Source organism: Heterocephalus glaber, unplaced genomic scaffold (genome assembly GCF_053883595.1).
Source record: "Heterocephalus glaber isolate CG9 unplaced genomic scaffold, H.glaber_assembly_v1.0 deba00001593, whole genome shotgun sequence".
Classification (NCBI taxonomy): Eukaryota; Metazoa; Chordata; class Mammalia; order Rodentia; family Bathyergidae; genus Heterocephalus; species Heterocephalus glaber.
The window spans coordinates 484,309-511,968 of NW_028258368.1; the positions used below are offsets into that span (position 1 = coordinate 484,309).

Sequence of the window (27,660 nt, forward strand, 5' to 3'; positions counted from 1 at the left end):
TGTCTTTCCTTACACCAACACTGCCTTGATTACTGTAGCTTTAGAAGAAGTCTTAAAATTAGGTACTAAACGTCTTCCAACACTGTTTTTGTTTTTGTTTTTGGCTTTTTTGGGTCCTTTGCACTCCTACATAACTTTTAAATTTCAATATCCGGTTCTTCATTTATAGCAAGTATATACAGACCTGAATTTTTATATACACCTTGTGTTTTCTAATCCTGCTAAATTCAAGTACAAGTTCTAGGGGCTCCTAGAGATTTCTTAGTATTTTCACTGTAGATGATCCTTTCATCTACGTATAAAGATTTTGCTTGTGCCATGCCAATCCTATCCTAGTTGTGTTATTTTATTGCCAGACTATTTTGGTGGGGACTAGGTTTCAAAGTTTAATGGACAGAGGAGGAGTAAGCATATCTGCCCTTGTTCCCCACCTTAAGGAGAAAGCATTGTATCTTCTCCATTCATATAAGGCATTCTCACTGGAAGTATGGAGTACATGTCTTTAATCTGTTGAGAAGGTTCTGTTCTACTTCTAGTCTCCTGATAGCTTTTACCATGAACACCTGTAGAATTTAGTCTAATACTTTTTCTCCAACTAGTGACAGGATCATATGGCTTTTTCCTTTCCTCTGTTAAAATGGTGACTTTTGGGGGTGGATCTTCCAATGCTGAACCAACACTACCATCCTTATAACAAAACCACTTTCTACATCCTGCCAGATCTGACTTCTAATAGTGCGTTTTGTGAAACAAATTTCTATCTATGTTCATACCTTTTTCTTCTATTATCTTTATCCAGTTTTAGGATTAACACAATGTTGTGTTCCTAAAATGAGGGGAGAAGTGTTCCCTCTTTTTTCTGCTTTAATTGTTTGATATAATTTATCAGTTAAAATGTATATGAGCCTGCTGTTGTCACATAGGTAGGTTTTCAAGCTAGGAATATACTCTCTTTAATAGGTGCTATTCAAATTTTATATTTCCTCCAGAGTTAGTTTCATTAATTTGTCTTCCAAGGTACTTCTTAGAAGTTGTCAAATTTATTTCAAAACAGATTTTTGAAATATGCTTTCTATATCCTTTTAAATTCTGTAAAATCTGTGGTAATGTCTCCTAGATCTTGATATTGTAATTTATAAAATGTATAATTGATATCGTGTAACAGAAAGAAAAGGTCTAAAGGTGCAGGGGAAGTGGGAAGGGTAGGGGAAAGGAAAAAACAGAAAAGAAAAAGTATGAGAAAAGAAAAAACATGGAAACAAAGTCTTTGCAAATAGGGAAGGGTGGAGGGGGTGAAGGGAGGGCAAGGGAAGGGGAAAAATATAAGAACCAAGACACATCATGTAAAGCTACAAGATCCGAATGATGAATGTAACTGTATTTTATACCAAAAATGTACCAATAAACTTAATGGGAAAAAAATTAATAGTTATAACAGTATCCCATAATAAAAGTTACTTAAAATTTATAAATTGTTTATTTCTAGCAAAATGCATTTTAAAACTCAGAAATCCAAAGTCTAGATACCAGAACCTCCGTTATAAGTGTTGTAGAAAGGGTTTTATAATGATGTTTCTTAGCAAACATGGCAATAAATTTAGACATGTCGCTTGTTCCTCGTGATATGTGGATTCAGGTTCTAAGTCCTATAGGTGTACATTACAACTAAGGCTCTTGCCTGCAAGGGAAAAAATTAGTTTCTATCTTTCTAGCCTTTAGATTTAATTCAAAAGAGTTCAGAAAGGTTACTAGATACATGATCAACACTCAAAGGCCAATTATAATTTATAAAAGTGATAGCATGTACATTGGCATAAATACCTAAAGTATCTGAGAATTAACCCTATAAAATATATGCATAACCTTCTTGGAGGATAGGATAAAGTATCACTGGAAAGTAATAAAAGTGCCCAAATAAATGAACCAATGTACCATGTTTATTAATAGCCAGTGTTAATATCCTAAATATAACAATTTATCTCATATTTTCATTATAATTTGAAATAATTCCCTGCAAAGTTATAGAACTATTTTCAGAGAATTTGAACCAGTTAATTCAAAATTTATGTAGTAAATTGAAAGGTCTGAAAATACTCCAAAAATATTGGAGAGGACCAGGTAGGGGGTCTTGCCCTATCAGACACCAAAGTATATTAAAAAGGTAGAGTAAGACAGTATGGCACTGCCATAGGAAAGGCAAAGATATCAGTGGAACAGAGAAGGAGTTATGAGACAAATACTTAGGATCTGAGGGAAAGTAAATCTTGGAGATTAGAGGGGGAAGAATGAGCAATGAAGTAAGTGGATCTGGATTAATTGGTTATTACTGTGAGGAAAGAAAATTAACCATAATTGGTATCACATCTTGCTCCTAAACAAAAATCAAGGTTTCTTAAGGAACTGTGTGTGAAAAGCAAATTCTGAAAGTTTTCAAAAGAAATATAGAATAATTTTCTATGACTCTAAGGTGTGAAAACATTTCTTAAGATGCAAAAAGCACAAATAAACTGATAAATCTGACATTAAAACTAAGAACATTTTTTACTGACAATCCATAAATAACAGGAAATTTACAGTTTATATAAGCAACATAATAGACAATGGATACTAGAAGAAATGTTTAAGCTCATTATTATTAGGGAAAGGCATATGGAAAATGTGACATACAATTTCATATTCATCACATCAATAATCATCCACATATCTAATATTACTAAGTGCTGGCAAAGATATGACTGGATAACATTTCTAACACCAATGTATGAATATAAATGAATGCAAATTCTGTGACAAAGACATTGGAGACTTCTTAAAAATTGAACTATATTTGTACATTTCATCCAGCAGTGATTCTCCCAGGATTACATCCTAGAGAAAACCTCCTATGTGCATAAAAGCAGGTATGCACAAAAATGCTCCTTCCAAGATCACTCATGATTGTAAATTAGAAAACAATTTAAATACTCATGAACAAAAGACTTAATACATTATAGTATATTCATATACTGTATAATTATGAGTACTTCCAAATATTTTTCACAACATGGCACACATAAATATTAACATTTGTACAGTATTGCATTCTGGTATAATCTACAAGGATTTAGGGTCACTTGTGTATAGTACGACCATACATACTGGGTTGCCCAAGACAATATTGGTTTGTCTAGGATTCTGGTAATTTCAACCTATTGTGCCAGTGTGATTATTAACAGTGTGCTTTGCACAAAATATTCTAGTTGGAGCAACACAAAAATTATATGGTCAACTTTTTATCTGTGGAACACAGTGAAACCAACTGTTATATTTTAATTTTTTCTTACAAATATGGTAAGGATATAATATAAATAGTATGACTGCTTTTTAATTTTGAATACAGACAAAATAGTTTTTAAACTTTAATGAAAAACTGCAACTCATTTCCATTATTAAAAGCATTTTTTAAAATGTAAAATTGTTACTCATATACAATTCTAAAATGTAGATAAGTCAAAGATTATATCTAATTCATTAATGAGTGAACCAATAAGAAGTTAAGACAAGTAAAAGGAGAATCCATAGACTTATACAGATGGTGAAGGCTGAGTGAATTTACTAATAGATGCAAAATGGTCAATAACCAAAGGACAATAAAATGTAACACTTGGAATCATTTCTCCCACAAGGGAAAAATTCAGTTGTATACCTGTAGAACAAAGCTCATTTGCATCTCTCTGAACAGGACTGCTTACGTTATCATCAACCAAGAAGAACTTCATCGCCATCAGCCCTCTACAAGGCAACTTTCATCCTTACAGAGCTACAAAATAGGTCAAAGGCAATGAAAAGTACAGATACTGCAGTCAACCCAAGAGTCTGCCAGTCAACATTCAGCATTCTCGGAAGGACACCTTTCTACCAAATTTGTTTAACACAGAACTAGCATAGTATGAAATGTAGTATACTAATTTGTCAGATCGTCGATTTAATAGCATTGCTGTTTTACTCATAGAAACAGTCAGTGAATAACCATTGGTTCTCACTTTCTGAAGTATTTGGAAACAAAGCCTTTGTGTCTGTCTTTTCAGCTATACAATAAACACAAAATATGCACAATATTTATTCAATACCTTGTTTCCAAGTATTTATGTATTTATTTATTTATGTATTGCTTTCATTATTTAATACTCAGTGGTTTATTTTGGCATGCCTTTGCAGAACTAATAATGTTCTATAAAGCATTTCTCTTGAGGAACTCTAATTAGTGCTATTAACTGAGCACTTTTAATAATGTCTGCAGATTCATCCATCTGCAATAAACCCATTTTGCTTTTATAATTTTCTGGGTTAGTGTTGTCCCAAGTTATACAGTATCCTGACAATGCACCTACTAACAGTAATTTAATAGTGGCACTTTCCTCTGCTTTGTTTGTCCAAAACACAGCACTGATAATTTCCATTCAGGCTAGTAAAGACAGGAACATAAATTGTCCAGCATTTTGTGATCTTTAGCCATGAATTAATCTTGCAACTAGTTTCTCTGAATGGCCTTTTTCTGATTTGGGGGCATGAAAACACTTGGAAAAGTCTACTTACTCAGTTTATTCCAGAGGAATGTTTTCTAGTTCAATTTAATTACTTTCCTATTCTCTATGTTAGTAAGACATATAAGGCTGAGGAACAAAACAATTAGTGAAATACAGGATTCCAAATTTGAGAGTTTCACTTATATTAATTATTTTAAAAGTAGGCTTGTCTTTGTGAATCTGAGCCTTACAGCTTCTGTAAGAAATCCATCCTGCTCTTCTCTTCCCCTCTGAGGTGGCAGCTGGCCTTGCCTCCTCATCAGCTCCATTTTACCTCTCCTCTGGTGTTCCCTTTTCCCTCCGGTAGGAGAATGGCCTGAGCATCTTCCCGCCTCCCTTAGGGTGACAGCGGAGACCCGGCGCTTTCTCCTCTTTCGGATCTTCAGTCCTCGCCCTACCCAGTCATGAATGAGGAATACGAAGTGATTGTGCTGGGCACCCGCCTGACGGAATGTCTCCTGTCAGGTATAATGTCAGTGAATGGGAAGAAAGTTCTTCACATGGATCAAAATCCATATTATGGAGGAGAAAGTGCATCTATAACACCACTGGAAGATTTATACAAAAGATTTAAATTACCAGGAGTACCTCCAGCATCAATGGGAAGAGGAAGAGACTGGAATGTTGACTTAATTCCCAAGTTCCTGGTGGCTAATGGTCAGCTAGTTAAGATGCTGCTGTATACAGAAGTTACTCGATACATGGATTTCAAAGTGATCGAAGGGAGTTTTGTCTATAAGGGAGGAAAAATCTACAAAGTTCCTTCTACTGAAGCAGAAACCCTGGCATCTAGCTTAATGGGACTCTTTGAAAATGTCACTTCAGAAAGTTCCTAGTGTATGTTGCCGACTTTGATGAAAAAGACCCTAGAACTTTGGAGGGCGTTGATCCTAAGAAGACCACAGTGCGAGATCTGTATGAGAAATTTGACCTGGGCCAAGATGTTATAGATTTTACTGGTCATTCTCTTGCATTATACCGAACTGATGACTACTTAGATCAGCCATGTTGTGAGACCATTGATAGAATTACACTTTACAGCGAGTCTTTTGAAAAATATGGCAAAAGCCCATACCTTTGTCCATGTTATGGCCTTGGAGAACTGCCACAAGGATTTGCAAGGCTAAGTGCTATTCATGGTGGTACATAAATACCTACATGCTGAATAAACCAATTGAAGAAATAATTGTGCAGAATGGAAAAGTGCTTGGTGTAAAATCTGAAGGAGAGATTGCTTGCTGTAAGCAGCTCATCTGTGACCCAAGTTATGTAAAAGATCGGGTAGAAAAAGTGGGCCAGGTAATTAGAGTTATATGCATCCTCAGCCACCCCATCAAGAATACCAATGATGTCAATTCCTGTCAGATAATTATTCCACAGAACCAAGTCAATCGAAAATCAGATATCTATGTTTGCATGATCTCCTCTGCACACAACGTGGCAGCACAAGGGAAGTACATTGCTATTGTTAGTACAACTGTGGAAACCAAGGAACCTGAGAAAGAAGTCAGACCAGCTTTGGAGCTCTTGGAACCAATTGAAGAGAAATTTGTTAGCATCAGTGACCTCCTTGTACCAAAGGACTTGGGAACAGACAGCCAGATCTTTATTTCCCGTGCATATGATGCTACAATTTACTTTAAGACAACCTGTGATGACATTAAAGACATCTATAAAAGGATGACAGGATCTGAGTTTGACTTTGAGGAAATGAAGCTCAAGAAAAATGACATCTATGGAGAAGACTAACATCAGTACTTGTTAATATCTAATTGGGACAAATTAAAAATTTGGCAAATAATACATATTGTATGAAATCAATATTGTAAGGCCTGCTTTTGCAATCACAATGGAGATTGAAGAGTGCTGTACCAGTGAATATTCCCCTTCATCTTTCTAATCTTATGTATTAACTTTTCATGGATTGGCTATTCAGATTGATGGGTTACTGTTGCAATTTAACTGAGCTGGCTTTTTTCTAGTGAAGGAACAGTTTTAAAAAGGTTGTGATACCAATTCAGAGCACTTGATACAGTGTTTGTATCTTTTAATCAGTGTAGACTTTGCAGTTTTGTGTTTCTGCTGCTCAAGAGCTGGGTCCATACAATGTGTGCCATCTTGACATTAGTGAGATTCTAAATTGAATATTCCTTACTTTAGGACAGCATCCTTAAGTTTTCCCTGTATGTATTTTGTGTTATAATCAAATAATTATGGGCAGGGCCCAAATAGTATAGCCACAAGTTTGGTTCATGTGGACATGTATTTCTAACCAACTCTATACTAAGGGAGTGTTTGGAGAAAGCCAGTATGTGTTGTTTTAACCTAGGAAAATTGAGAGAAGGGGAAAGGAACTTATGTACAAGGCAGGTAAAATGTAGAAGCATCTTTTGTATCCCAGGTGTAGCTTCTTCAATGGACCAAGCTGCAATGCAGTATTGATTTGACAGAGCCTCTGCTTTAATGATGTCTGTCTCAAAATGCCTCCAAATGATTTCTGTACTGCAAAATAAAGCCAAATTCTGTAAACTAAAAAAGAAAAAGAAAAAGAAAAAGAAAAAGAAAAAGAAAAAGGAATTCATCCATCATGGAAAAAAATCTATTTGAAGATTTATTACTTGAAGGAAACCTAGGCTTTTTAAAACTTCAGGAAATTACATTTAAAAATATTTATTTGATATCATCTGTATTCCTAAGGATATTTTAAGAAATCTTATGAGGATATTTTAGAAAAAAGATGTGGTATCTAGAACAAAAGGAAGCATTTGCAGATGATTAAAATTTCTTTGAAATTGAGTTCTGAATCTGTGTGTGCTCATAATTATCTTTATTGTGTCAGTGAAAATGTCTTCTATTACTATTAATTTTTAGAAATAAGCATTATATTTTCAAGCTAAATTTCAAAATTATTATCAGTTTCTACCAGAAATCAGACTTTAACTCACTGGTAATATGAAAAGTTAAAAATAAATAAAGGACTATAAAATTCTCCATACTTTCATTATCATTTTCTAGAAGGCTGATGAGACCTTTTCAAATAAATCCCCTGAGCTTACTAATTTTCTAATTTTGTTTTCTTAATTATACTTTTCATTTCTAGAAGCTTGTTCTTATGTTTGTTTGATCTTTCTATACTCTTTTGCTCCTTAACATATTTGCAGTCTCCATTATTTTAATACATGAGACATATTCACTTTATGCTCTGCATCTGATAATTCCATTGTCTTACTTTTGTGTGTCTATCTGCCTCTGATGTCTTTTTCTTTCTGATTCTTTTTTATGACATCTTGCTTTATGTGTGTATTTGCTTTAGTTTTTGTTTCTTTTTATTTTTTACTTTGTGCCTATCATAGTCTGTTTTGTGCTGCTATAACAGAATAACTGAGACTGGGTAATTTATAAAAAGCAAAGACATTTTTCTTCATTCTGGAAGTGTCCAAGATCAAGACAATGGCACTTGGTAAGGGTCTTTTGCCACATCCTCATATTGGAAAAAATGGAAGGGCAAAAAGGGCCAACACTGCATCTTCATATGGCAGAAGAGAGGAAGACCCCTCCTACAAGCTCTTTCTCTAGGGGTAACAATCCTGCCAGGAGTCCCTCTGTCCTAATGACCTAAACCTCTCCTTTTAGGTCCCACCTCCAAGTACTATTATATTGGGGATTAAATTTCCAATACATGAATTTTGGAGTAGACAAAAACATTCAAACGGTAGCAGTGCCTGAATTTCTGGACCCTTTAAAAATGTAACTTCTTTGAGGTCTCTATTGAAGTAATTTCCTCCAAAATGATTTGTATTATTTTGCCAGGTATCCTGGTACTCTTGCTAGCCTGGAATCACTTTATACTACATTCTTAGCTTGTGGATTTCATTTAGATCATCCACGCATTATGAATTCAGGTTTCAAACTCCCACGAGGGCTGACTGTTTACACATTTTCAAGGCAGATAATTTTTCCCTTTGATTCTAAGTGCTAAGGTTTGAGGGAAATTCCCTGACAGTTCCTCTGGTGTGGAGGTCAGTTTATTTCTGATTTATATTGACACCGAGAATATAGATTTTTGGACCTCTGGATTTGTTTATGGGTCAGGGACCTCCTAGTAGACTCCTCATTTTGGGTAAGCCCTGCACTTTGTCTACTTTCTCCTGGGTCCAGAGGGACTATATAAACATAGCTTGATTTGGTGTCCTTCAACAAATGCCCTAAAACGATAAATGTATATGGTGTGTTACTTACCCTCCTGGGTTCTTGCTCTCATTTGGTATATGAGTCAGGATTCTCTGTAATTAAGAGGATATATGGATATATAAAAGATAGATAGATAGATAGATAAATAGATAGATAGATAGATAGACAGATAGATAGATAGATAGATAGACAGACAGAGATTTGTGGCAATTCTCACTGTTACGGTGGAGGCTTGCCAGATCCAAAATCTGCAGAGCAGTGTGGCAGGCTAGAGACCCAGGGAGGAAATACAGTTCAAGTTTAGAAGTGATCTGCGGGTAGATGTGCCTCTTCTTCCAGGGAAGTCAGTCTTTATCTATCAAGGCCTTTAACCTAATGAAGCCCACCCACATTATGAAAGATAATCTGATTTACTTGAAGTCTGTTGATTTAAAGGTTAATCTCATCCAAAAAAAAAAAAAAAAGAAAACCTTCATAGAAACTTGTGAAAAATGTTTCTTTAAATATTTGAGTATCATACCCTAGCTGAGTTGACACATAAAATTAAACTTCACACTTGATTTTCAGGTTTGTTTGTTTGGATATCTATAATTTGCTTTCCAGTTTTGCACTGTATTAAGAAAATATTTTTAAATAAGTCTTGAAGCATTCTTCTGTTTGGGTATAATTTACTATAATAAAAGTGCACAGAATTAAAAGGCACTGTTTAGGTTTGACAAATGTATAACTTCACAAAAACAAGATGCGTAACATTTACAAATATATAATATTCCTAAATGTACAGAAAATTGTCATTTGCCTTTTTCCAGTCAAACTCCATCCACCACCAAGAGGAAAATATTTCTGATTACTATCACCATAGACTAATATTAGCTGTTGTTGGATTGAAAGCAAATAAAATCAGAATGTTGTTTGTCTTTTGCTTTTGAGATTGAGTCATATTGTTTAGTATATTAGTAGTTCATTGCTTTCTTTGGTTAGAAGGATTCCATTGTATAGCTAAATCATAAATTATTTATCCATTTCAATTGATAGATATTTAGGTTATTTTCAGATTTTGACTATTATGGAATAATCAGCTATAAATCATCTTTTCAAGTATTTCTTATGAACATGTATTTCATTCTTATTGGATAATACCAAAGAGTGGAATTGATGTTTTGTAGGGCAAAAATATGTTCAACTTTAAAAGAAACTGTCAATTTTTCCATATCAGTTATATTATTGTACACAATCATAAGCAATATACCAAAATTCCAGTTGACCTACATTCTTAGCATATATGAAAACTAATTCAATCACTTTGTATTAGCCAAAAATGGAAAATAAAATTAAATAATAAAAATGATAACAATACCATTTGGGATAGCATAAAATATCAATTACCTAGGAATAAATCGAATGAAGGATTTGTAAACAACTACAGTGAAAATGACAAAGTATTTCTACAGAAGTTACAGACTTAACTAAATTAACAATATTGTATTCATGGATTAGAAGTAATGCTGATATACAGGTGGTTCAGATGGGCTCATGAGATCTAATTGAACATCTATCTCTATCCTGACTTCACATTCAATGACACCAAATTCATAGCTTGATATCAACAACAGTGAGCATACCTAAGCTTCAAAATTATCAAATACCATAAACAGTACCTTCCTCCTTCCCAGTTACCTCTTTGTTAATTTTTTATCAGTGGATCACTGATTGAAAGATTTGGTATTCAATATAAGTAACCTCCACAAATTGACCTAAAGGTGGGTTACAATCATAATCAAAGTCATCAGAATGTTTCAATTAAGAAATTGATAGGCTAACTCTAACATTTATATAAAAATTCAAGGGATCTATATCAACACGTTTTTGTAAAGAATAAGATTGAATAACATATTCCTTGACTTCAACAATTACTATTAATAGTATTTTCATAACCTGTTTTTTTTTTATATTGGTAGTAATGCCCTTTGTTTCTTTTGTTTGTTTGTTTGTTCTAGTGATTTGAGTCTTCACTTTTTTCCCCTTGGTCAATCTAGCTAAAGAGTTGTACATTTTGTTAATCACATTAAAGGCCCAGATATCAATTTCAATGATTTCCTTTATTTTTCTGTGATCTATTTCAATTTTTAAATCCATCAGAGAATTTAGGTCACAGTAAAAATAGATTGTCCAAAAGTCTGAGAAATAGAGAAATACAGAGACTCACAGTCCATTGCAGCAGAAGCCTGCTCCTGAAGCCAATGTGATATATTAGATATTTGACTAAAAATTGCAAGCATACTAATCCATAAAAACAGTGACAATAATAATAACAACAGAAATAAAAGCACCATAGCTTAAAGAAACAGAGTAACCATTAGAAACAGACTTAGACATGCAAGACATTGTGGCATTATCAGAACACGAATTTAAGATAAATCTGACTAATATGCTAAGAGGTTTCATTAACAAGTGAACGACATGCAAGAATTGATGAGTATCATGAGTATACAAAAAGAAATACTAAGGAAGGATCAAAAGAAATTTTAGATGTCAAAAATATTGTAATAGAAATGAAGAATGCCTTTAATGTGCTCATGAGTAGACTGAACACAGGACAAGAATGAATCAGTGAGGTTGAAGATGCCAATAAGCACTTCTAACACCCAAATGCAAAGAGAAAAATGAAAAAGATAACAGAAAATATTCAAAAATGTAATGATTATTGCAAACAATGTAATATCTGTATAATGGGATACCATAAGGAAAGAAGAAAAAAGGAACAGAAGAAAAAATATTTAAAGTAATAATGACTGATAGTTTTGACAGACACCAAACCATATATTCCAAAAGTTCAGTCCATACTAAATAAGATAAATGCCAAAAATTCTTCACCAAGGTATGTAATCAAATTACAAAAACACTTTTTGTTTTCAATCTGGAAAAAAATCAAATTCAAAATAAAATCTTGAAGGAAGTCAGAGTGCAAAACAAAAAGAACACCTTATCTATAAAGGATCAAAGACAAGAATTACTAGACTTCTCTTTAAAAATAATACAACCAAGTGAAAAACTAAAAGTGTAAATAAGAATCAAAATGTATAACTGATATTATGAAATAGGAAGAAAATGTCTAAAGCAATAGGGAAAGTGGGAGGGGATTGGGAAAGGAAAGTGGGAAAAGAAAAAATGTGAGAAAAGGAAAAACATGGAAACAAAGTCTTTGTAAACAGGGAAGGGTAGAGGGGGTGAAGGGAGGGCAGGGGAATGGGGAAAAACTAAGAACCAAGATACATCATATAAAGGTACAGGATCCCAATGATGAATGTAACTATTGTATACCTAAAATGTACCAATAAACTAAATGGGGAAAAAATACAACCAAGAAGAACAGGAAGTAAAATATTTAAACTGTAGAAAAAAATGTATCTTGAATTCATCACTCAAAGAAATTGTATTTAAAGCTGAAAGAGAAATAATGACTTTCGCAGATAAATATTGAGGAAACCTCAATAACAGTAAGCTTTCAGCACAAACAATGGAGACCAGGAAGAAGTGGCATGACATATTCAAATCTCAAAGAAAAAGTGTCAACAAAAAAATTCTGTATTCAGCAAAGACACTTTTCAAAAATGAAGCAAAATAAAAACTTTTCTAGGTACATAGAAACCAACAGAATTTATTGCTAGCAAATCTACCTTACAAGAAACACGAAAGTAAGTTTTTTCGGCTGAGTGCAAATGATCCCAGATAGCAATTTTAGACCAATAAAAGTAATTGTGTGATTATAAAAAAGTACAAATTAATATTTTTTCTTGATCTGTATATTTATTAGTACAAAAAGGTACTGAGGCAGGTATTTCTCCTTTTACAAGGGAAAGTTTATTTTTCTCACAATTTGGAAACCGGGATTTCATATACTAATAGCAGAGTCTTTGTAATGCACCCCTAGACTCTATCGCATCACAGAGGTAGCGCACCTGTATCTTTTATCTATGTTGTCTTTCTTCCTCTTCTTATGAAGCTTCTAGGATTCAACCACAGGGTTTACATTGTATTTTTAAAATAAATTTTATTTTATTTTATCTCATTTCTCCCCTCAAGCCTCCTCCCCTCCCTATGTACAGAAGCTTTGTTTCCACTGTTTTCCTTCTATTTTCACTTTTTCCTTGTCCCTTCCTTCCTTTCTTCCTCTCTCCTCCCTTGTTCTTCTTCCCATTTGAACACTTTCTTCCCATTTCCCAACATCCATTACACTCTAATGACCTCATCTAATCACTTCACAAAAGATGCTACTTTGTATCTACTAGCGTGGCTAAAATAAAACAGTCAAATAATAGCTAGTGTTGGCAAGACGTGGAGACATAGGAACTCATACATTATAGATGGGAAGGTGAAATATTATGACTCCTACGGAAAGCAGTGAGACAGTTTCTTAAATGACTAAACATGCAGTTACCATATGACCCAGAATTACTATTCAAGGGTATAGTCTCAAAAGAAATTAAAACATGTAAAAAAAACTTGTTCATTAATTTTTATGGCAAAAGTATTCTTACTATTCAAAAGGTACAAACAATCCAAATGTCCATCTAAAGCTAAATGAATAAAAATTGGTATATCTATACCATGAAATAGTTTGAGGCTTCAAATGGAATGAAGTATTGATCAAACTTACAAATATGCATGAATCCTAAAAATATGAAATGAAAGAAGCCAGTCATAAAATACTATATATTTTATATGTTATATATAAAATACCACAATAGGAAAATCTGTAATCTGAAACGAAAAGTAAAGTAGTGGTTGCTTAGGTCTTGGTTGAGAGCTAATGGAGCGATAGTCAATGAATACAGGACTCTTTTTTGAGTTAACAAAAAATTTTCTAAAATTGACCATGATGATGGCTATATCCATCTGTGAATAGATGAATGGTATATCTATGAATAGTATATCCAGGAATATACTAAAAACCTTAAGATCGCATCCTTCAAATGGCTGGACTTAATAGTATGTGTTGCATATTTCAATAAAACTTTTTAAAAATATAAAAAAATTCAAAAAGTATTAAAGGATACTCCTTTTTCTCTTTTTGTTGGAAGTATTTCCCTCATTCTTTCTTCCTCCTTTTTAATCCATTCTGCCTTTTAATGTAAATAAGTTTATTTCTATTTTATATTGTCCTGTTTCTTTAGAGATTTTTTTTCCTTTTCGAGTTCTGAAGTGAGGTTTTTCCTTGTTTTCTTCCTCTCACAAAGAAGAATGATATACTCCCTTTTCAAATTTAGTATGCCTAATTAACTTTAAAAAACTAAAGTAAAATCCATACCATATCCCCTTCTCTAACAATGAACAGGTCTTAGAATATTTATGCCCAGTCATGACCTCATGAAATTATTTTGTATTTAAATTCTGCCTTCTACCTGATATTTCACCCTCACACGTCCACCTCTATCATTTTGTGTGTGTGTGACATTCAATGCTTACAGTCCCAAGCATGTCTTCATATACTCACAGGGCCATCTGTATCTCTTATTTGCTCTCTGCTTTCATTTTGTCTCTTTGTGAAATATGACCTTTAAAAGTTCCTTGAGTAGAGATGTTTGGGGGATCAATTCTCTGGTCTTTATCTGAAAATGTCTCTCATGCTTGTTCTTAAAAGTTTTTCTGAATATACAGTTCAGTAACTATCATTTCTCCTCACTTTGAAAATACGGATCTACTCTACTGGTCACCAGTATTACCTGTGTTTCAGTCACCTGTGTTTCAGTTTAACTGTTGTACTTTTAAAAACTATTTTTAAAAGTCTAGCTGCTGAAATCCACACTGAAGATATTGTCTCTTTGTCTTTAATAGTCAATATTTGTACTGTCATCCATATATAGATAGCATTTATTTCTATTTGTCCTGATTGAAATTCATTGAGTTTCCTGAAATTCAGAATTTATCTTTAAATAATTTTTGAAAATCATCAGCCATTATATTTTTGAATATTGTCTTTCCCTGCCATTCTCTTGACATCTCTTTTTCTTTGGCATCCTCATTAGGAGGCTGCTGGACTTTTCTATCCATCAGGTCCCTTTAACTCTTTCATACCTTTGACCTTCTCCATTCTCTGCTGCACTTTGGACAATTTTTTCATGTACATAATACAACTATGTACAATCTGCTATTAAACCCTTCCTTTCTAATTTTTTAATGATTAAATTTTAATTTAATAGTTTCTTGGTATCCCTATCAATTTTAAAACCATCTATCCTATAGTGACTATTGTCACTACTAATACTCATCCAGTCACTTTTCCTCTAGCAGCAACACTCACAACTCACTTATCACAACCCCACAGAGCTTGCTTCTCAGTCTCTCTGGCTTTTCTTGGTTGTGCTGCCTGCAGAAAGTTGTCTCTGGAAACATTCATACTTTAACAAAGAGAGGCATAGGCACTTAGACAAAGTTAAGCCAGACAAAACTGTGGAACTTCTAGAGTCCCATGGGAAAGTCTGTAGACTTTAACAGATGCATGAGTAGACACAAAGAGGAACTTCTTTTTTCAGTCTGCATTGGGCTGAGGGATCTTTGCATAGCCCTTGTGGGAAGTGAGGGCAGCAGAAACACAGCTGGGTATCTAATAGGATCCCTCAGACCAAACCCTCATGCGGCCTGGTATGTTAAGTTATCTGGGAGCCAGGATCTCAGAGGTTCAATAGAATAAATTCTGTCATTCATATGCATTCTTCCTATAAATATCTTGCTGAGTATTTTTGAGAGCATTTCAGAATACCTATTCCATTGATTTTTCAAATATCACAATCCTAAACACATTTTCCACCATGATGTAGACACTAATTCACTATGTTCTCCAAGCCACAGTGATCAAAGTCTACTTCAAGTGAGAAGGAAGCATGTCCCATTTATTCCCCCAGGAAGGGAGGGAGAGGAAAATATTACTACCATTCAACAACTTTTTCAAGAGAAATTCTCTTTGTTCTTTCAGTTCAACCTTTTGATAACCTTGGCCCTAAAGACTGGATAGCCAGTTTGAAATTCTGCTCACAAGAATATGAAAGCACTTGTCTTTATTGTTTTCTTATTTGGGTTTTGGCTTCATTGTTTGTATCTCTGGAAATATTCACCCAAACTGAAGCAGAAAGAGTCTCATATTAAAAGATCCATGACAGGAGGCATGTGGACTCCTCCTCTGGGACCCTGCAAGGGTGTTTCCCTGCATCCCTGAGGATGACTCCCTGCATCCACCAAGGTGCCAGATGGATCTGGATCAGTGCAGCAGAGGCACCTGGGGCCAGAGTGCCATTGTTATGAGCTGGAGAAGATGGCGCAGTGGTGAGCAGCAGAGAGAGGCTTCTTGATTTAAGAATTAAAAGAATCATACCACAGCGATATATGTGCACTCATGTTTATAGCGGAATAGTTTGTAATAGCTAAAGCTTGGGAACAGCCCAAGTACCCATCAACTGGAAACTGGATAAAGAAGGAGTGGTTTGTTTTTTTTAATAAAATGGAGTATTACTCAGCCATAAAGAACTAGAGACATTTACAGCTAAAAGGATGCATATTGAGGCCACACTTTAAGTGAAATAAATAGGACACATATGTGTAAATACTGAATAGTTTCCCTAGTGTGAGAAACTGAAAGTGTAAATAATGATTTAAAATAAATAATTGATAATTTGAAATAGGAAAAGGTCCAATGGTGTAGGGGTGGTGGGAATGGAAGGGGAAAAGGAAGAAGGGAAAGGAAAAATTATGAGAAAAAAAAATGGAAACGAAATGTATGTAAATAGGGAAGGGTGGAGGGGGTGAAAGGCACACAGGTAATGGGGAAAAAAATAAGAACTAAGATACATCATGTACAGGTACAAGCACCCAACGATAAATGTAAACCTATTGTATACCTAAAATGTACCAATAAAAGAATAAAAATAAAAAACAGTGGAGACTACAGCATTTGGCAAGTTTCTGGGACCAGCACCTTCTCCTGAACCTGGACCTGCTGCGAAGGAAGGGTGGCTCCAATCTGCAGTAGAACATTGTAGAGTTCTAACCCGCAGGAGGTCAGGGAGCTCTGGCCTCGCAGCCAGAAATCAGCCTGAATCTCGGTGGACTACAGCTGGTTATCTGAGATTAATCTATTTGGCTCCGCGCACTGCTGCCAGAAATAGCTGTATACCAGAAATAGCAGTCACGCCTCAAAGGGGACCTTTTCTTTGTTTGTTTCTTTCTCTCTTTCTTTTTTTCTTCCCTCTTACTTCTCTTTTCTTCTTCATTTCTCGCCTTTCTTGTTACTGTTTTTGTCTTATTCTGTTATTTTCTTGATTGTTCTTATTGTTAAAATAGTGTGAATACAGTTCTAGTTTTTCTGTTGCTGTTAGTTTGTTCTCTTCTTGTTTCTGTTCCTTCCTTCTCTCTTTTCCTCCTGTCTTCACTGGTTTCCCAAAGTTTGCATGATCCTCCTGTATTCTCTAGCCCTCCTTCTAACCTCTTCTATCTCTCTACACCCACCCCCCATCTCCTAAGTCTTCTTCCTGGAGGGTAAAGCCACTATATTGAAGGGCTTACTCACTGTAAATATATTTCTGGTTGGTCTTTGATTTTGATATATAACTACAAGTCTAGTTTATGCAGTTAAAGGTGTCAGAATAATAGCTACTGCAGTTTGTCATTTTCTAAGCTGTGGTTTTTTGTGGGGTATTTTTGGTACCAGGGATAGAACTCGGGTCCTTGCGCTTGCGCAGCAGGTGGTGAAACCACTGAGCTAAATCCCCAGCCCCCTAAGCTGTGTTTGATGCTATTGTTTTTGCTGATTGTATTACTTTGGTCAAGGTGATATGATTGCTTTAGTCAGTTGTCTTTCCTGGTATACTAAGACTGAAATCACTTAAAGGCTGATACAGACTCAAAACCCAAAGGCCAACTATACTAGAAAGATAATCCAAGAAGTAGACATTTCTAAGGGCTCTAAATACTAGCAATAAAGATACTTGCAATAAGCAACTTACAAGTACCAAATTAAATCAAAAACTTCAACAATAACAAAAAATGGAAATGAGAAGAAATATAAACAAAATCCAAATCCAGACTTTTAAATCACCCAAGGGAAATCCCAGGGGTGAAATGGAACAATCCAAAACTCAACCACCTGGACTCCCTGAAATGGCTACAAAAGAGGATATGAAAAAAATGAAATCACAAATAATTTCTCAGATAACAACAGAGTTGGTGATCATAGTGAAAGACATTATTAATAACTTGAGCAGACACAGATTAAAAAAACAGAAAAGCTGAGGAACATGATGGAATCCCAGCATAGGAAAGAAATGGAATCCGTAAAACAGATTCAAACAGATATCCATGAAATTAAAAATTCCACTGAAAATTTATGCAGCAGAATGAGCTGATGTGAGGACAGAATATCAGATATAAAAAGACAGGATTGTGGTTCAAGACCAGGAAAGGAAAGATTCCTTAGAAATAGCAAGGGACCATGCGAAATCAATCCACCAGATGCTAGACAATGCAAAGAAGATTACCATAACACTGATCGAGTCAATAAAGAAACAGGAGATAGTGCAAATAACATAAAAAAAAATAAACTCTTCACAGAAGTAATGGCAGAAACCTTCCAAAGCAGAGGAAAAGAATTTGACATACAGATAAGTGAGGTGTGTAGGACTCCAAGTAGCCATGATTGAAAAAAATCTAGACCTAGGCATACAATAGTCAAGATTCCAGAAACCCAACAGAAGAACAAAATATTACGAGCAGTTAGAGAAAAGAAACAAATCACATACAAAGGAAAACCCAATAGAATCACAGCAGATTTCTCAACACAAACTCTGAAGTCAAGAAAAGGCTGTAGGGAACTATTTGAAGCCCTAAAAGAAAATAATCTCCAACCCAGATTGATGTACTCTGCAAAACTATCTTTCAAAATCAATGGAGAAATAAGATACTTACAACAAACAACACCTGAGGAACTTCATGAAAAACAAACCAGTACCCCAAAAACTTTTAAACAATATCATAGGAAAAGAGAGTGAGAGTCAACTCCATGAAGCCCATGAAGCCAAACAGAATGAATCCATCAGGCAAGACAAGAAATCAAATGCAAAGGGAGAAGTCAACAATAGGCAAAGATCATGACAAGGCTAAGTCAATACATATCAGTTATAACCATCACTGTTAATAGTCTCAATTCACCAATCAAAAGAAATAGACTGGTACAATGAATCAAGAAGCAAGATCCACCAATATGTTGCATAAAAGAAACATAACTAATTAAAAAAGAAATTTATAGACTGAAAGTTAAAAGGTGGAAAACAATATTCCATGAGACAGGAACCTGAAAAAGCCAGGAGTAACTATCCTATTTGCAGACAAAATTCATTTCAAACCAAGACTAATTAAGAGAGACAAAGAAGGCCATTACATCCTTGTAAAGGGAACAATCCAAGAGGAAGAAATGACAATCACAAATATATATATATATGCACCAAACATTAGTGTGCATAACTATATAAAACAAATATTAACGAACATGAAAAATCAAATAGGCACTAATACAATAGTAGTGGTGGAGCTCAATACCCCACTGTCAAAAATAGACAGATCAACTAGACAAAAAAATCAACAAAGAAATACTGGAACTAAACCAAACTCTTGAACAAATGGACTCAACAGATGTTTACAGAATGTTCCACCCCACAAAATCAGAATACACATTCTTTTCAGCTTCACATGGATCATTCTCCAAAATAGACCACATACTTGCTCATAGAACAGATTTAAGTAAATTCAAAGGAATTAAAGTTATCCCCGTATATTATCAGATCATAGTGCAATGAAATTGAAGATCAATAGCAAGAGAAACCACAAGAACTTCAAAAACACATGTAAATTGAAAAACACCCTCCTGAACAACCAATGGGTCACAGAGGTAATTAGACAGTTTGTACAATTAAATGACAATGTCAATACAACATATCTGAATTTATGGGACACAATGAAAGCAGTCTTATGAGGGAAATTCATAGTAGTGAATAACCATATGAGGAAAACAGAGAGAGCTCAAGTAACAAACCCAATGTGGAACCTCAAGCTTCTAGAAAAAGAGCAAGACAAAACAAAATCTCATACAAGGGATGAAATTATAAATATCAGAGCAGAAATCAATGCAATGGAGACTAAGAGAATGATACAAAAAATCAATGAAGCAAAGTGCTGGCTCTTTGAAAGAATCAACAAGATAGACAAACCCTTAGCAAAATTCATCATAAAAAGGAAAAAAAAAAGACCCAAATCCATACAATTAGGAATGAAAAGGGTGAAATTACAGCGGACCTGGCAGAAATTCTGAGGATCATCAATACCTACTTCAAGAACCTATACACCAATAAGATGGAAAATACATAAGAAATAGACAGATTCCTAGATACATAAGAACTACCAAAGTTGAATGAAGAAGACCTAAAAATTCTAAACAACCCAATATCAATCAATGAAATTAAAAATGTAATTAAAATCTTACCAACTAAGAAAAGCCCAGGTACTGATGGCTTCACTGCTTCATACTACAGGACATTTAGAAAATAACTACTGTGACTACTGTTTAAGCTCTTCAATGAAATTGAAAGGGAAGCAGTACTCCCAAATTCATTCCTGGAAGCAAGCATCATCTTTGATCCCAAAAGCAGAGAAAGACTAAATTGAGAAAGAGAACTATAGGCCAATCTCACTAATGAACATAGATGCAAAAATCCTCAGTAAGATACTGGCAAAGAGAATGCAGAAGATCATCAAGATCATACACCCTCACCAAGTGGGATTCATCCCAGGGACGCAGGGATGGTTCAACATATGCAAATCAATAAATGTAATACACTATATTAAGAGAACAAAGGACAAAAATCACATGATCATCTCAATCGATGCAACAAAAGCATTTGACAAAATCCAACATGCATTTATGATAAAAACCCTACAGAAAATTGGAATAGATGATCTATCTCAACCTGATAAAAGTCATCTGTAAAAAACCAACATCCAACATCATATTAATGGTCAAACACTGAAATCCTTCACATTAAAATCAGGAACAAGAAAAGAATTTCAACTATCACCACTCCTGTTCAGTATAGTTCTGGAAACATTAACCACAGCAATTAGACAAGAGAAAGAAATAAAAGGAATAAAGATAAAAAACATAGAAGTTAAATTGTCATTATTTGCAGATGACATGATACTCTATGTAGAAGACCCCAAGAACTCCATCAAAAGTCTTCTAGACTTAACCAAATTCACCAGAGTAGCTGGATACAAGGTCTACACACAAAAATCAATGGCCTTCCTATACACGAATAACAGACTCACTGAGAGAAGGACTGGAGAAACAACTCCTTTCACAATAACACCCCCAAAAAAGAAACACCTAGAAATCAACCTAAAGAAAGAAATTGAAGACCTCTACTCTGAAAACTACAGTACTCTGAAAAAAGATATAGAAGAAGATATCAGAAAATGGAAAGACATCCCTTGCTCCTGAATAGGAAGAACCAATATAGTGAAAATGGCCTTACTTCTAAAACTGCTATACAGAATCAACGCAATCCTGATTGAAATCCCAACAGTATATTTTATGGAACTAGAGAAAACAATCCAGAAATTCATTTGGAACCAGAAGAGATCTAGAATAGCAGAAGCAATTCTAGGCAACAAAGACATGACAGGGGGTATCACAATCCCCAACTTGAAACTATACTATAAAGCTACTGTGATAACAGCAGCATGGTACTGGCAAAGAAACAGAACAGAGGATCAGTGGAACAGATTAGAAGCCTCAGAAACAACTCCAGACATACTCAGACACCTCATCTTTGAAAAAGGAGCCAAACACTTTCAGTGGAGGAAGATAGCCTCTTTAATAAATGGTGCTGGAAAAATTTGGTTTCAACTTGCCAAAGATTAAAACTAGACCTATATCTCTCACCATGCACTAAAATAACATTGAAATGGATCAAAGATGTAAGTATTAAAACACAAACACTAAACTTGCTGGAAGGTAGATTAGGTAGATCTCTTGAAAACATTGGCATAGGAAAAGACTTCATGAGCAAAACCTCAATTGCATGTGAACTAGCAGAAAGAATCAACAACTGAGATCTCATCTTATTAAAAAGCTTCTGCATGGCAAGAGAAAACACCACAGAGCTGAGAACGCACAATGTTGAAAAAAAAATTTTCAAGCTGTTCCTCAGACAATGGTCTACTATATAGAATATATGAAGAACTTAAAAAAAACCAGACCTCCTAGATTTAAAGATCCAATCCAAAAATGAGTATCTGAAATGAACAGACATTTCTCAGACAAAGAAGTAGAAACAGCAAATAAACATATGAAAAATGTTCAACATCATTGGTCATCTGAGAGATGCAAAAGAAAACAAGGCTGAAATACCGCCTCACCCCAGAAAGAATGGCTGCTATAAAGAAATCAACCAATAACAAATGCTGGCGGGGATGTAGGGAAAAAGCAACCCTTCTGCACTACTTGCAGGAGTGTAGACTGGTGCAACCACTGTGGAAATCGGTATGGAAAGACCTCAAAAATGGATGCACATTGAGGTGATACTCTTAAGCGAAATAAATAGGATACGGGTGTAAATACCAAATAGTTTTTCTAGTGTGAGAAACTGGAAGTGTAAATAAGGACTAAAAGGTATAATAGATAATGTGAAATAGGAAGAAAGGTGCAAAGAGGAAGGGGAAATGGGAGGGGTAGGGGAAAAGAAAGAAGGGAATAGAATTAATATGAGAAAAAGAAAAAAAGGAAACAAAGTCTTTGTAGATAGAGAGGGGTGGAGGGGTTGAAGGGAGGGCAGGGGAATGGGAAAAAAATAAGAACCAAGATGGATTCTATAAAGCTGCAAATTTCCAGTGATGAATGTCATTATATTGTGTACCTTTAATGTACCAATATAATTAATAAGAGAGAAAAAAACTAGTATTAGCAGTCCCATTTGACCTAGCTATTCCCCTGCTGGGTATCTTCCCAAAAGAATTAAAAGAATGGTATCATAGAGCACAGAGGAGGTAAGCCACTTCCAGCGCACAAGAGGAGGCTTCCAGGATGCCTCCCCCAAACCCGCCAGCACAGAGGAGGTGAGCTGAGTGGACAACAGCAGCACCCCTCCCACTGAAATGAGAAGACACATAAACAAGTATCAAAACCAGACTTTCAGATCACCTAAAACAACCCCAAAGGGAAATGAGATGGAACACTGTGATACCCAACCACCTGGACTCCCTGAACTGGCAACAAAAGAGGATCTGGAAAAAATGAAATCAGCAATAATTTCTCAGATAACAACACAGACTGTGCCCAAAGTGCAAGACATGATTAATAAATCTAGAGAGGGCACAGATTAAAAAAATAGAGGATCTGAGGAACATGATGGAATCCCAACATAGCAAACAAGTGGAATCCATAAAGCAGATGCAAACAGTTTTCCAGGAGATTAAAAACTCCACTGAAAGTCTATGCAGCAGAATGAACCCAATGTGAGGATAGAATTTAGATACAGAAGATAAGATTGCAATTAGTGACCAGGAAAAGAAAAATCGTTTTAAAATTGCAAGGAACCATGAGAAATCAATCCAGCAGCTGCTAGATGATGCAAAGAAGAGTAACATAAGATTTATTGGAGTCAATGAAGAAACAGGAGAGAGTGCACATGGCATAAAAAAACTTCACAGAAGTGATGACAGAAAACTTTCCAAGCAGGGGAAAAGAACTTGACATACAGATAAATGAGGCATATAGGACTCTAAGTAGCTGTGATCAAAAAAAAAATCTACACATAGGCATATAATACTTAAGATTCCAGAAACACAAAAGAAGAACAAAATTCTATAAGCAGTTAGAGAAAAGAAAGAAATGATATACAAAGGCAAGCCCATGAGAATCACAGCAGACTTCTCAACGCAAACCCTCAAGGCAAGAAGAGCTTGGAGTGCGGTATTTCAAGCCCTAAAAGAAAACAGCCTCCAACCCAGATTGATGTACCCTGCAAAACTATCTTTCAAATTTGATGGAGAAATAAGATACTTTCATGACAAAGAGCACCTTAGGAACTTCATGAATACCAAACCAGCACTCCAAAAAATTGTAGACAATATCTTAGGAAAAGACAATGAGGATAACAACCCCAGGAAGCCCAGCAGAATGAATCCATCAGGCGCAACAAGAAATTAAACGCAAAGGGGGAGAATCCAACAAACAGAAAAAGTGATGACAATGATAAGTCAATATGTATGAGTTATAACCATCAATGTTCATGGTCTCAGTTCACCAATCAAGACAAATAGACTGGCAGAATGGGTCAAGAAGCAATATCCAACAATATGCTACATACAAGAAACACATTTCATTCAAAAAGAAACTCATAGTCTGAAAGATAAGAGGTGGAAAACAATACTCCATGTGACAGGAACCCAAAAACAAAAAACAAAAAACAGGAGTAGCTATCCTTTTTGCAGATCAAGTGGATTTCAAACGAAAATCTGAAACACTCTGCTGCCAAGAATTTCAAATAAGGGATAGTCAACTTGTATGTACAAATCTATTGTGAACATGTGTTTTTATTCCTCTCGAGTAAAAACATAACAGGACTGTTGGTTCTTAACAGTAATACAAGAAATTTCTATATTGTTTTCCAAAATGGTTTTATCATTTTACATTCACATTAGCAGTATTAGAAAGTTCTGCCTGGTTCACACCTAAGCTGACATTTGTTCTTTTAAAACTTTTAAGTTCATCTCCCTAATGAGTGTGTAATTCAATCTTGTTATTGTACTTATTAGTATTTTTCTGATTCTAGTGTTGCACACCTTTCCTTGTGCTGTACTGGCTATTGATCATCTTCTTGTGTCTACTTTTTCATTGGGCTGTCTATTAATCAGCTGTAAGATTTCTTTATATTTTCTGGTCATAGGTTTATATGCATTATAAATATGGTCTGTTTGTTTTTTTATTTTTATTTATTTTTTTTTGCTCAGAATTGTTTTGGAAATGGAATAGAACTGAGCCTAATGCTAATTTTATTTACTTGAATAAAAAGTTAATAATGACAATAATTTGTTAATAGATATCAAGTATGAGAAGTTATATTTAAAAGTAAAAAAAAATGAACATCATGCTAATTTCAATATTTAAAAGTAATTATATCAATGTCCTTTAATTCAATAATCTATACAATGAACCCTAATGAACTAATCACCAAAACAGGGTTTATATTTATGAATATCTCTTATACCATTATTCCTAGCAGAAAATCTGAGATGGCCTAAATGTTGAATGGAAAACTGCTTAAGTAAGTTCAAAGTGATGGAATATATAGCCATTATAATAGTTTTAAAATATTTAATAAGATATGGACAATTACTATTAGGACAACTTTGAACTTGAAAGACAAAATCACGTTGCATGTCAGTGTCCTTACTTAACACACACACATTTGTACAGAAATAAAAGGACCAATATGGTCTGTTTAAGGACTACTTTTCATTTTCTGAACGATGTCATTTCAAGTTCTAAATTTCGATGGAATCTCATTTATCAATTTTTTTCTTTTATACATCATGTTTTTTATATCCTAGGAAATTCTCGCCTACCCTAAATTCATTAACATTTTCCCTTACAATTTCTTTTTAAAGTTTTATACTTTCAGGCTTTCATATTTAGGTTCATAGATCCCTTCAAGTTATTTTTATGTATGGAAATAAGGGATTGAGGTTAATTTTTTATATATGGATACCAGGTGTTCTAGTGCCATTGGCTGAAAACACTATCTTTTCCTCTGCTCTTGAATTGAGTTTATGTTAAATAACCTTTCAAAAATCAGTGGACCATATATGTGTGGTTCTATTTCTAGATTCTCTGTTTTATTCCAATGATCTATATGTCTTTCCTTACATCAACACTGCCTTGATTACTATAGCTTTAGAGGAAGTTTTAAAATTGTGTAATAAATGTCTTCCAAAACTGCTTTTTTTTCCTTTTCTTTTTACTTTTCTAGGTCCTTTGTACTCCTACATAACTTTTAAATTTCAATATACAATTCTATTTATAGCAAGTATACATAGACCTGAATTTTTACATATACCTTGTGTTTTCTAATCCTGCTAAATTCAAATGCAAGTTCTAGGGGCTCCTAGAGATTTCTTAGTATTTTCTCTGTAGATGATCATTTCATCTACAGATAAAGATTTTGCTTCTACCTTGCCAGTCCTATCCTAATTGTGTCATTTTATTGCCAGACTATTTTGGTTTGGGCCTAGGTTTCAAAGTTTAATGGACAGATGAAGAGTACTCATATCTACCATTGTTCCCCACCTTAAGGAGAAAGCATTGTAACTTCTCCATTTGTATAAGGGGTTTTGGCTGGAAGTATGGAGTACATGTCTTTAATCTGTTGAGAAGGTTCTGTTCTACTTCTAGTCTCCTGACAGCTTTTCCATGAACACCTGTAGAATTTACCCAATACTTTTTCTCCAACTAGTGACAGGATTATATGGCTTTTTCCTTTCCTCTGTTAAAATGATGACTTTTGGAGGTGGGTCTTCCAGTGCTGAGCCAACCCTGCCATCCCTATACTAAAACCACTTTCTACATCCTGCCAGATCTGACTTCTAGTAGTTTGTTTTGTGAAACAAAAATTTCTATCTATGTTCATACTTTTTTCTTCTATTATCTTTATCCAGTTTTAGGATTAACACAATGTTGATTTCCTAAAATGAGGGGATAAGTGTTCCTTGTTTTTTCTGCTTTAAATGTTTGATATAATTTATCAGTTAAAATGTATACGAGCCTGTTGTTGTCGTCATATAGGTAGGTTTTCAAGCTAGGAATATACTTTCTTTAATAGGTGCTATTCAAATTTTATATTTCCTCCAGAGTTAGTTACATTAATTTGTTTTCCAAGGTACTTCTTAGACGTTGTCAAATTTATTTCAAAAAAGATTTTTGAAATATGCTTTCTATATCCTTTTAAATTCTGTAAAATCTGTGGTAATGTCTCCTAGATCTTGATATAGTAATTTTAAAAATGTATAATTGATATTGTGTTATAGGAAGTAAAGGTCTAAAGGAGCAGAGGGAAGTGGGGGTATGGTAAAGGAAAGAAGGGAAAAGAAAAAATATGAGATAAGGAAAAAAATGGAAACAAAGTCTCTGTAAATAGGGAAGGGTGGAGGGGGTGAAGGGAGGGCAGGGGAAGGGGAAAAAATAAAAACCAAATACATCATGTAAAGGTACAAGATCCTAATGATGAATGTAACTGTATTTTATACCTAAAATGTACCAATAAACTTAATTGGAAAAAAAAGAATCATACCACAGTGACATATGCACACCCATGCTTATAGTGTCAGAGTTTGTAATAGCTAAAGCTTGGAAACAGCCCAAATGCCCATTAACTGGTGACTGGATAAAGAAGATGTGTTTTTTTATAAAGTGGAGTACTACTCAGCCATAAAGGACAAGAAACTAGAGACATTTATAGCTAAATGGATGCATATTGAGGCCATACTCTTAAGTGAAATAAATAGGACACACGTGTAAATATTGAATAGTTTCTCAGGTGTGAGAAACTGAAAATGTAAATGAGTACCAAAATAGATAATAGATAATGTGAAATTGGAAGAAAAAGTCCAAGGGGAAGGGGAAGAGGATGAGGAGTGGGGCAGTAAGGGAAAGGAAAGAAAGCAAAGGAAAAAAAATGAGAAATGGAAACAAAGTCTTTGTAAATAGGGAGGGGTGGAGGGGGTGAAGGGAGGGCAGGGGAATGGGGAAAAAATAAGAACCAAGATACATCATGTAGAGGTACAAATTCCCAATGATGAATGTCATCAT

At 34.6% G+C, this 27,660-nt stretch overlaps 1 pseudogene; it reads left to right on the forward strand.

Moving 5' to 3' along the window:
* The first annotated feature begins 4,926 nt into the window (after positions 1-4,926).
* Positions 4,927-6,366, forward strand: LOC147823318 (rab GDP dissociation inhibitor beta pseudogene; annotated as a pseudogene).
* Positions 6,367-27,660: the final 21,294 nt, after the last annotated feature.